At 38.8% G+C, this 12,692-nt stretch overlaps 1 long non-coding RNA gene across 1 annotated transcript; it reads right to left on the bottom strand.

Annotated features, from left to right (window-relative positions):
• Positions 1–355: 355 nt before the first annotated feature.
• On the bottom strand, positions 356–4,940 carry LOC135083683 (uncharacterized). The gene is made up of 4 exons (XR_010259678.1): positions 4,782–4,940; positions 2,040–2,192; positions 1,418–1,580; positions 356–476 (listed from the first exon to the last, which is right to left on the bottom strand). It is a non-coding gene; the product is annotated as an uncharacterized LOC135083683 (long non-coding RNA).
• Positions 4,941–12,692: the final 7,752 nt, after the last annotated feature.

The raw sequence follows: 12,692 nt of genomic DNA, 5'->3' as shown, positions 1-12,692 counted from the left end.
TGTGTATGCCTTAATAAATAAATAAATAAATAAATAAATAAAATAAATAAATAAATTAATAATGTGAATTTAAAACATCAAATCACAAAATAACCGAGAAAAAAATTGATTCAGATTGATTGAAAAATTAAAAAGGTACAATTTTGGTGGTCTTACCGGCATTAAGCTATCTCTTCCAGTCAGTTGTTTGAGATAATTGTACGCATTAGCAAGTTGTGTGAATAACTATACTATTAGAAACTTTGTATGGAATTGAACTTGTATGCTTTTCTCATTGGCCAGAGAACGAATAAACTGTTGTTAAATTGAATCTTTTAATAAGTAAATAGTTATGAATGTTACAAAATTAAATAACTGTAAACTTACTGTTATATAGACGTGTAAATACACTACACCTCTACCATCCAAAAGTGATGTTAGTCATCACCATAAATTTGATTTGAAGCTATTCACTATCAATAGGAAATAGAAGACCACTGAAACAAAAAAAAAACTTTATTTATGACATTCAAGGTTCAGAGTGAAGTAATGACGTGACATAGCATACAAGTCTGAAGCACATCTGAAGTCTCGCTAACGTATGACGTCACAAAACCTCTCCCAACCTCCCATACCTCAAGCACTGGCTTAGTTATTTGCTAGACTTGTAGTTTGTTATACAGGGTGGAAACTATAAGTGATCTTATTCGATTATTTCTAAACTGTAAAAGATTAGCGGCCGCCCGCGACTTTGTACGCGTGGATCCCGTTTTACCCCTTAGGGGTGGAGTTTCGTAAAATCCTTTCTTAGCGGATGCCTACGTCATAACATCTACCTGCATGCCAAATTTCAGCCCGATCCGATTGGGCTGTGCGTTGATAGATCACTATGTCAGTCAGTCAGTCACCTTTGAGTTTTAAACAGGGTGTTAGGTAAATGGGTATATGAGCCGACACTAGCCCATGTTAACATGGGCATATAAATAGTATGGCGAAGTCAGAAAATTGATATCTTCATTTTAATTATTTTACTTTTCATACAAATCGGATTTTATAAAATTTATTTTGTATGAAAATTAAAAAAAATAAAATGATGATATCAAATTTCTGACTTCACTATACCATTTATATGCCCACGTTAACATGGGCTAGTGTCGGCTCATATACCCATTTACCTTAACACCCTGTATAGATAGATATCGAAAAACTGGTTACTGATCCTGAAAGTGCTTCACGGGCCCTGTCTAACGTATCAATAGTAACTTACAGAATAAGCTGGATATATTCAATGTTTCTAGTTTGATACCGTTTGATAGAGCTCGAGAAGCACTTCAGGATCAGTAACCAGTATTTCGATATCTTGTATAGTTTAGAAATAGTCGAGTGACATCTTATTGATTCCACCCTGTATAGTTTTTTATAGACGGCTAATACTTACATGCATACCATAAAGTGGCCAGTGCAAGCTTGATGGCAAATCTTTTTGTCACGGCGTCCATCTTGACTATAGCAAAGATAGAGCCTGCCAGGTGCACCACCACTACCAGACATGTAAACACAAGCACGTACCATACGTAAATGTTTACGAAGAGGTATTTATCCTGGAAATAAAAGTTACTTTTAATTTAAGTAGCTAGCATAAATACCCTCATTTGATTTAAACTTTATTCTAAAGGTGCAAGGTTAAGAATATTTCGTCATTATAGAATTTTGAACTTATAACAGAACAGGTATTGTCAACCTCTCCTGTCCCTTACACCCGATTTTACCCGGATATACTCGTAGTACTTAAGTAGTATCTGATCAGCAGATGATTCTGATGTTTAAATGCAAAGAAGTTTTTGTATGAGATCAATATCAAACACATTAGAAAAACACTCGAAAATAAATACAAATTGTGACAGCTAAATCCCTTAAATATTATAATAAACTAGGTATCAGACAACACAGGTCAATGATGATGGAGAACTTTATGATACGATACACTATGTATCGTATAGGACAGGTCAACTTCATTCCTTCATCTTTTTTGTTCTTTTTTGCTGTATTTTGGTACTAACCAACATAATTCCCAGTAAAAGTATGGCAGCAGCTATCATTAGTCCTATAGATATGACCCAGTAGACTATCTTCAGGAAAAATACGATATCTTTGTCATCTATAAATATTTTTAGAAACTTTTCTGCAGTCAAAAGCTCCAGGGTTGCCCAGATCTGAAAAACGAGTTCATTTAATACAGTGTAGGTTCGTTCGTTCGTTCGTTCGTTCGTTTCAGCCGAAAGACGTCCACTGCTGGACAAAGGCCTCCCCCAAGGATTTCCATAAAGACCGGTCCTGCTCCGCTCGCATCCAGGCGCCTCCCGCGACCTTCACCAGATCGTCGGTCCACCTAGTGGGAGGCCTGCCTACGCTACAGTGTAGGTATTATGGTTATATTTCGAAAAATATAAATAAATGAAAAATGTACTATTTACGCTTTCGAACCAAATTGACAAATCAAATCGTAGTTTCCCCATGTTTTCCCATCGTTTAAACCTTACCTGGACTACAATAATAACGTCAAAACAAAAATCAGCCAAATCGGTACAGCCGTTCTCGAGTTTTAGCAAGAGCAAGTCTAACGCACAGCAATTATTTTCTATTATAATAGATTATAATGAATATAGTCTATGCCTATTATAGTCTGACATAGGTCGTAGGTCCAGTTACCTATCTCCAATCACGTCTGGGCTGCTAAATCCGGGGCCTTTCAAAAAAGATCCGCCGATTATGTGCGGTGTTTACTCTCAATATCCAGGCCGTATCTCGTGCGTGAACAGGTAAAAATTCCAATGAAGCGAAAGAGTAAGGCCGTGGCTTGGCTACAAGCGAGACAATTATCACATGAATAGCGAAGTCGAATAAACTTTGCACTCCTCCTATGTTCTTCTGATTCATTTCGTTGCGGGCCCAATGACAGTTTTATTTTCCCCCGGGACAAACTTGACCTTCACTGGTTGGGTTTTTATAGGCGATCAACCTGGCTACACAGGAGTTGCAGCGGTGGGAACGAGAGGTGGGAATAGTCCCGAATAGCGACGTTTCCACGATAGCCGAACGGTGAAGGGGTCGGGTTGGCCGACTCGAAATCCGAGGAACGCAGATCTGTCTATTACAGTGGTGAGCCCACTCGTAACACAAGCGTATTTATTTAGCTTAGATACGTAGAGGGGCTAACGGAACTTTCAACTTAGCCTTTCGTACTAAGCGTCACAGACGCAGCGTCTTTAGCTTTGGTCTTTAGTGCGCCACTGACGCTATAGACGCTCGCTTCGAAAGGCTACCTTGCACAAATTACACATTATTATCGAAAAAAAAAACCGCGAGGATTTTCATAGTTTTTACTGTTGTGTAACTTATCCACGCATTGTGAAACCTCATAGTAATGTTTGTGAATACGGGTGTATATCACATAAGCAGCTAAAGCCTAGCATTAACGCCTCACAAACGCGTGTGCCACGCTGATATCACACCGCAGCCTACTTAGCAGGTAAGTGGGGGTGCAACCCCCTACTTGAGGGATAGACTGAGCGGAAAAATGAATAGCAAAACTGTAGACCAAGCAATTTCCTACGAGGAATCTCTTAGACATACGAGCTAACAGGATATGAGCGTATGTTTGTCAAATGCAGGACGTATTTTCTTGGATTTGAATCGATTTTAAATTCCAATAAATATCGCCATGCTGGATATTGAGGTAGAGGATTCTTTTTATTTTTATCGAAACGCAAAATGGTTTTTGATTGAATTGTGTTGTGTTGTCAATTATAAGGCTACTCTACAACACTGCATTATTGCCACAGAATAAGTAATAGTACAGGTACAGAAGGATTACTCCGCAAGACGATTTAAATAAATGCGAGTCTTGCTACGACGCGATACAGTGGAATTCAGCTCGCACAGCACTACGTACCTACAATTTTATTCACCTACAAGTTTTGTCTCTTTCTATCGCGTGCCTCTGAACTCTTCTTACGCTGTTAGGGTTGCTGTCTAGTAGTGTCTAGTAAAAAAATAATAAATCTACTTATTTGTTATGAGGTACGTATGTAGGTAAGTACGCATTCATTATGGAAAACCTTGGGAGAGGCCTTTGCCCAGCAGTGGACGTCATTTATTTTGGCTGAAACGAACGAACGCATTCTGAGCAGTAGTCATGGTAGGTTAGGTTCCTGTACTATCCTAAGAATTATTGATTACCTACATGGTCAACATACCTTTCAGCATCTTTGGGAAGCGAAAAAAAAGATAAATCCGGTAGATTTCTTTTCGAATTTAAACACCCGAACGCCGCACAATAATATTTCTTTCTCTTTATGTCCATTTTTAAATAATACTTCGATCATAGAATTAGTTACTACAACGCACGCCAGCGTCCTGACGGGCGCGCGCGTGACACTCGACTGATATAATACCCGCCGGCGGGGCGCTTCGCTGTAGGTAATTATCGGATGTACCGCGCGGAGTGAGCCAGGCCTGTTATTGCTTTGAAAATATTAACTAATTAGTTTTCAATTAACCATATTTCTATTTTTAGTCGTTTTGAAGTTTGCGAACAATATTATGAGCTTATTTAATTGAGTTGGATAACAAGCGTCTTCACAGCTATTGTCGTGAAAAATCTAAAGAAAAGGAATATTTTTTAAGTAAATCAATCAAGAAGTTTCTTAAAATTAACTTATAAAAGAAGCGCAAAAGCGGTTGATGGGTTATTATAAATATTCCGAAACTTTAAAGATAGCAATTGTATATAATTCACTTACGAAAGTAAGCAAGCATATCAGTACAGAAGCGACTTTCAGCGGGATACACCAGCAGCATTTAGAACGGAATCCGAACACGTCCAGGGGTGATGAGCTGATTGACTTCACCGGGAAGTTCGATCCTTCGTTGAAGAGAAAAGGTCGGCTTGAACAGCAACAGGGACGCCCTGGGAAGACAAAAAATTTAAATAACAATTAATAAATAAGAGAAGAAATTTAAATTCTTTATTAGTATTTAAACCTTTTTCAGGGCACTTCTACATGTCCCAAATAAAACATGCTTTACCACCATTTCGGGACAATATCGGCTGACGCTGAAAAGTGGTCGAAGAAACTCGCTCTTTTGTCTACCTTTTATTTACCTGATTAAATTGTAAACCGTCAAATTTAAAGCTGAAAAGGTCATCAATATTAAACTCATCATTAAGACTCCACTGCTAGAGGATGACCCTCTCTTATACCAGAATCCAATGGAGGATTTGGTCAACACTCCCTCATTTTACCAATGTTCATTCAAAGAAATGGCCTTAGTCGCTGGATGCAGGCCGCCTACCAATCGGGTGATGTGGATATATGGAGGAGGCCTATGTTCAGCAGTGGACGTCCTGTGGCTGAAATGATGATGATGAAATTATGAAGGCTCGAGAAAAACTTACGAATAATACACATTACACCATAAAGTGCATTGTTCTTCTAATGGATCACTAGAAAAATGTAAAAATATGGGCAAATACATCTGTAAACAATATAAATGACGTTTCTTATTTGAACGATTTTGTGTCGAAGTCTCTTATGTAATGCCAAAGAAGTTTGTCAACATTTTTGTGCAAATATTTTTATAGAGCTGGAGTTTATTCTTCCCAAACACGACGAGTAGTGGCTAGTGGCCGATGAATTCTATAGTAAGATAGTTATATTATGTAACTCTGAGATTCGCTACACAAGAAGTTGTTTGCTATCTTCTGATCTTTGAAGTGTATAACTACACTGCCGGCCAAAAAAATAGGACAAAGAACTTTCTCCAAAATATTAAAATAAATAGCCTTTTTTGAGTGAAAAAAATCCTTGTAGGCTTTTAAGGACGTGTTAGGTTACATTTGATATTTAAAAGTAAAAGGCTTATTAAATTAATTATTTTATTTTATGGCCCCATTTCTTTGATCGCCATTAAATCAAATCTCTTTGTAAATGCATTCAACTGCACAGTTCGTTATCATTAGTTAGACAAACTATTAACTTTAGGCAACTTAGTATCACTCAAAGCATTTCTCCTTATTAAGTCCTATCTAGACTTAGTTTCCAGCTAATAAGTCACCGTTAAGTTGTGATTTAGAGCCAAAGTTAGTTCAAATTCTGAACTTGCATAAGACTTGGTCTTTGCCTTGATCTTCGCTGCAGTAATTTATGTAAAACAGACTTGCAATTTCAAAGCCTCTATTAAAATAGAGGTAGAGTATCACAGTATCTCCAGTTATAGTACGCACAGCAAGAGTTGAGGCGATCGACACAAGCAAAGATTTGTATTCTTATGTCGCTGCGTTGACGTTTTGACAATTTGACTGAAAAGTGTTTTCTTTCCCGCTTGCATACATTTAAAGTTGAACGATTTTGAAACGTCTAATGGGAAAGATCGAAAATAGTAACCCGGCATCCTGCAAATTTTAAAGACATTTCACTGTTTGCCAACGTGGCAAAAATCGGAACCAGCGATCCGGTATTGACGGTGGCGCCCCCCTGCCCTGTTAATGTCACGGGTGGAACGGTTCAGTGTAGTTCATCTATGGCAAGCACGAGGTAGCTAGTGTATTTATGTGTCTTGACCTACTTGATTTAAGGTCCTATGTCCCCTAGATGGGGCAGAGGGCGTCCACAACAGTCCTCCATCGCGTTCGGTCTTGAGCTTCACGTTTGATCTCGCTCCAAGTCTTGCCGATCTTCTTCACCTTCATGTGTCATCATCATTTCAGCCAAATGACGTCCACTGCTGGACAAAGGCCTCCCCCAAGGTTTGCCATAATGTGTAATGAGTTTCAAATATTACGACAGTGCGAGTATTCGCCTCAACTTTCGTTGCGCGACCTATACGTTTATTTTCAAAGTAGATAGCTATTTCACCTTATCATTAGCTAAGTAAGTTATGGATACTATGAACCTTCCATTACATAACAATTAATCCTCCATTACTGCCCATCCCATCGAACACAGACCCAATTACGCCTCCTAAAATATTCAATACAAGTTAGATTCCACAAAGCCGCCATAATCGAACCGTTACCTATTCAGAGGCCGCGTAAATGCGAAAACAAGCCTACGCCTTGAAATAATAAACAAGGTGATATCGAAGCTGTGGGTTTTTGCGCCTTTGCGTGGTTCCGAGTTTAAAAAATAAACTGTCATTGTTATTTCGCGGGCTTTTTCAAGAAAAAAGCAGCATTGGTAGGGACCTCTTTGGACAAGATCTAACGCCCGTATTCAAAAACACTATGAGGTCTCACAGGGCGCATGGAAGCACAGGGTGACACACGAACCAATCAAAGAGCTCTATTCAACGCAATCTATTAAGCAAGCATCGTTTGTACGGACGTAAGTGAAGCAGCAAATCGAACGCACAGCGTTGAATAGAGCTCTGTGTTCGTGTGTGACCCGGTGCGTCCACGCGCACTGTGAGACCTCATAGTAATATTTGTGAATACGCGCGTAAGAGACAAGCACTAAGTTCGAATCTAGTCTGGGTTATCAAAATTATCAAATATCACAAGATGAAATAATATACTTTTAAATTACGTAGATATTTTACTATCGTGCGCTTCCAAAATAAATTCCATCACTTTATTCCACATTATTTTGCAAATATTAAATAATATTAAATATAGAGCAAATAATCTATCCTGAAACCTTATCAAAGGACCAATCGAAACCAATCCAAACCAATCGTCGTTAAAAGAAAACGAGTGTAGAAAGAAACCGTGTAAGTGCAAAACTTTATTTTCTATTTACGGAGTTTTGAGACGAACCAAAGAAAAACAAAGCGCAGGCAGCCCTGCCACTTCACACGTCCAACGCAAGTATATTTAATAGGGCTGTCACATAAAGATCAAATTTTTATTGAGAAATTAAGCAAGAAAAAATAATTGTTTGAAATTAATATAAAAACAAAACTGCTGCTGACCAATGACACTAAAATTATTTTTCAAACCCCTTTTCTTATTACAATTTGATCGAATTAAGTGCGCACCTGGCGGCCGTGACGTCACATCGACGCTCTGGTAAAGACGGGGCGAACGCAGGGAGATGGGAGGGTAAGTGGGAGGGAGAGTTGCATTCAGGGTTTTAAATAGATTTCTTTCTAAATACCAGAAAAAATGCAGCAATAGAGCTTATTTTGTTTAGAGTAGTGTCTAGACTCTAGAGTAATAGTGATCGAATCAGAAATAAGGAGATCCGTAAACGAACTAAAGTCGCTGACGTAGCTCGGCGGATTAGCAGGCTGAAGTGGCAATGGGTTGGGCACATAGTTAGTACGCAGAACTGACGGCCGATGGGGCAGCAAGGTTCTGGAGCGGAGGCCACGTACCGGAAAACGCAGCGTGGGACGTCCACCCATAACCACCTTACCGACGACCTCAAAAAGGTAGCATGAAGGGGCTGGCCGCCTTCAACCGCGTGACATGAAAATCACTGAGGGAGGCCTGTGTTCAGCAGTGGACGTCCTGTGGCTGAAATTATGATGATGAGAGCCTATTTTTCTGCAGTGGCAGCCCTGAGCCAACCGCGATACAGGTCAAGTGTGGCCCTCGAGTGTGGAGCGGTGCAAGTGACACATCTCTCGCAAGGTAGCAGTGCCGAGCACCGGATTGATCCGGAATTTAGAATGTGATCCGGTTCTAAAATGGATTTCTTATAAAGGGAGAATTATATATATTTTTTTAATTAACTTTATTATTCTGATAGACTCTAGAGTAATGTATTAGAACTTAAACCCGTTCGGCATCAGCCATTGGTGACATGGTCAGGATTAAAAGTATCTCAATAAATATCTATGTGTGTTCTCACAGATTGCTTTTACTGGTACGAGTACAAACCTGATGGACCATAGGTATTTAAATCTCAAACAAAAATCGAATTGCCTAAGGTGACAAGCGATAGGACGTGGGTTCGATGCTCATCGTAGATTAGACAATTAGATTTTTTCAAGTTACTTATTTAAAATTTGTATTGACTATGTAACAAAGTTATGTAACAAACATACAAACTGAAGCTAATTTATGACGTTACTCAAAAGCAAAGTAATTACATCCATTCACAAGAAAACGAGTAAAAAACAAAGGAATATTTTGCCCCGAGAGCGCCACTTAAGCTCTCCGCCGTAAATGCAGCACTGTAATAGAAAAATGCATTTTTCATGAAAAATAGTTACGGAAGGGGAAAATATGTATTGTGGAATAATTTTCCGTACAAAAAGTATTACAAAATTACAAAGTTTTAGAAAATTCAGGTCATGATACTTTGATAATTTTGTGCGTGCTTTGTGATATTGAGCACAAAATCTCTTTTTGTTTTTAATCTTAGTTTTGAAGTGCCTCATTTTTTCCTTTTGCCCTTATTTTTTTTCTGTTGTGTTTTGGAATCAAAGAGCTTTATGTCTCAAAAAGTTTTTTGTTACAACGGTTAACATGGAAATTGATGAACAATAAAAACTCCTAAAACTCATTTATTTTTTGCAAATAGCCTTCTAAAAAGCACTTTTACACGTCCCAGTATTAACTCTACCACTGCTTCGGGACAATAAATGGGCCAGTGCTGAGACGAAGCAGCACGAGAAACTCAGTCACTATTGTCAGCCTCCTTTTCAAAGGTTTCCAGTCTTTAAAATATACATATAATTATATATTAGGTATTCTTTTAACTCTCTTAGATCCTCCGTAATGATGTAGGTTGGTTTTAACAGCAGTATTACTAGCTAGTGGCCCCGGCTTCTCACAGTTAGATATAGGTAAATCAGATTCATCAGAAAAAAAAAGATTCTAATGGTGAAAGACTTTTTCAAATCGTTCCTGTGGTTTCGGAGCCTCTATAAATTTTTCCTTTTTATAGTATTAGTATAGAAACTAGCGGCCGCCAGCGACTTCCTACGCGTGGATCCCGTCCTACATCATAACATCTACCTGCATGCCAAATTTCAGCTCGATCCGTCCAGTGGTTTGGGCTGTGCGTTGATAGATCACTATGTCAGTCAGTCCAGTCACCTTTGAGTTATTTAAATTTAAATAAAGCAATTCTCACATTTTAATCTAGTTAATAACAAAGAGATCCCTTGACGAATGCTGTGCTTATTCAAAGACTCAAGTACGCCAGAACAATGGCAGTTCTGTTGTGCATCCGACGACTCTAGAGGCAATTATACGGCTTGGAATATGCTGATTATGAGCTGCAGAGCTGAAAAATTGTGCTGTACTGTAAAGCACTTTTATATTAGACGATTTAATAAAAGCTTGCTGAACTGACTGGATATCTAGGTTCAGCTATGTTTTTTTCTTTTTTTTTATGCATAACAAGGCATTACAAGGCATATTTGACCACAACCGCACCTGATGTTTAGTGGGATGCAGTCTAGGATGGTACATATGTGACATGTCTCTAGAAACTTCCTGCCCCGTACAACCAAACTGTGGAATGGACTGTCGTCTGCGGTGTTTCCGGATCGATACGACCTGCAAGCTTTCAAGAGGAGAGCGTATCTTCACCTTAAAGGCCGGCAACGCACCTGTAACGCTCCTGGGTCTGCGGGTGTCTATAGGCGACGGTAATCACTTACCATCAGGTGATCCGTCTGCTCGTTTGCTTCCTGTGACATAAGAAAAAAACATCCAAAAGAAAATGGGACAAAATTGTGTTTGAAAAAGGGTCGTGAGAGGTAGTAGCTTAAATCATCATCATCATTTAAGTCATAGGACTTCCACTGCTGAACCTAGGCTAGGCAAATGATTTTCAGATTGCAAGCGGCTTGCACCGAGCGCCATAATTATTGAGAAAAATTGGCCAAGTGCGTGTCGTGGCACGCGCAGTGTAGGGTTCCGTAGTTGTCAGTCGTTAACACAATACTTCTGAAGCAAGCAATTACTTCATCAAAAGTCACTTTTAATTTTAATATTTCCTACTAAGGAATTTTTACTAATTATGAGTCAAATGACTATTACTCAGTTTATGAAATAGATGGCGGTGTATATTATGGTACACGTAGCTGCTACGAGTGTGCTACGGCGTAGCACAGTCTTTGTTTACTCGTAATGTAGAAATGAATAGCAATATGTAAAAAATATTGTTACCTATCCATTCCTTGAGAAAAGTAGGGATGTAATTTGTAAGTAGAATTTGTAATAGAATGTGAATTAGTATTAAATGTTAGTTAGTAATTTTATGATTTCTCTATTATAGGATCCTGCACTGCATGTGAAAATATCTATAGAGTTAAATTTTTTATTATAAGTATCAAGCATGCGGCGAAGGGGGGATCGGACACCAGCCGCTGTACGAGACTTAGTAACCGCAAAAAGCGGATTGGTGCGTGAAGATCGCTTGTGAGTCCGTGTTGGTACCGAGTAGCTGATGCGATTTATTAAATCAGTGCAGTCATATTTATTGCTGCAGATGTCAAATAATAGCCTGGCATCGAGTTGAGAGCGTCTAGACTCTGCGTAAGAACTTTTTTTGGACCATTTCAATGCTGTGATTATATTTTTCATAAAGCGGGTTCCAGATAGATACTCCGTACTCTAATTGAGGTCTGACAAGGGATTTGAAGAGATAAATAAGTGTATTAGAGTTTTTAAATTCACGACTAGAACGCATGACAAGACCATACATTTTAAATGCTTTACTGATTATGTTTTGTATATGAATGTCAAGGTGTAATTTACTATAGATATAATGCCAACTATATCTGTAGACACTGTAGTCAAAGTCTAAATTCTGGGCTATTTATAGTAATATAATGACTACCAGCCGCCCGCGACTACCCTCTTAGGGGTGGAGTTTCTTACTTATTGTTTCACGGTTCTATAAAATGAAAATATTAACACAAAATCTCAATTAATTGCGATTAAATAACATAAGTCAACACTTTTCCCAGTAGCAGACCACCGATTTTTAGTCGGCCGATAGTTGGCCCCGATTCTAATTTGTATGAAGAATCAATCGATGTAATGTGCGCACTTCCATACATGCCCAATTGCCCATACTGATTAACTGCCCGACTTAACTATCGGCCGACAAAAAATCGGTGGTCTGCGCCTAGGCTTTGAGTCTACCTGGAAATATCTGCCTACCTCTAAATAAATTGAATGCTTGCTGACATTTTTAAACCTAACATTCAAATACAAAAACTATAAAGCCTTTTATATTCTGACGTGTACAAATAAACCAAAAAACACACAAACGTCCAAAAAATAGAGACAAAACCCGAGATATTATTAATCACGAAAAGTGTCAATATATTTTTGTATCACATGTCTGTGAGTTCATAGTGATTTACAGGAGGTCTACTCTCGAACCCCGTTTATGTAGTTTCGAATCTATCTGTCCCTGTCATCTCTCTGGTATCTCTCTATGTGTGAGAGGGAAGGCAGCAGTCGAAACTTATGATAATGTTGTACTGGTAGGTCTATTTCGTTTACGTAGTTATGTGTCTGTCACCCGTACCTATTCACAATATTACAATGAGGTCTCACAGTGCGCGTGGACGCACAGGGCCCCAAAAACCTATTCATAGACAATACTTGAGTGGCGGAGTGTCACACACGAACCAATTACAGAGCTCTATTCGACTTCGCATAGCGTTGCTGCTTCACTTAATACGGGTGTTTCTGTCTTTATCGCTCATGGTGGTATCTCCGTATGTGTGAGAGGGATGGC

This window comes from Ostrinia nubilalis, chromosome 24 (genome assembly GCF_963855985.1).
Source record: "Ostrinia nubilalis chromosome 24, ilOstNubi1.1, whole genome shotgun sequence".
NCBI lineage: Eukaryota > Metazoa > Arthropoda > Insecta > Lepidoptera > Crambidae > Ostrinia > Ostrinia nubilalis.
Note: the sequence above shows the minus strand (reverse complement) of the source record. Positions and strands in the feature narration are given on the sequence as shown.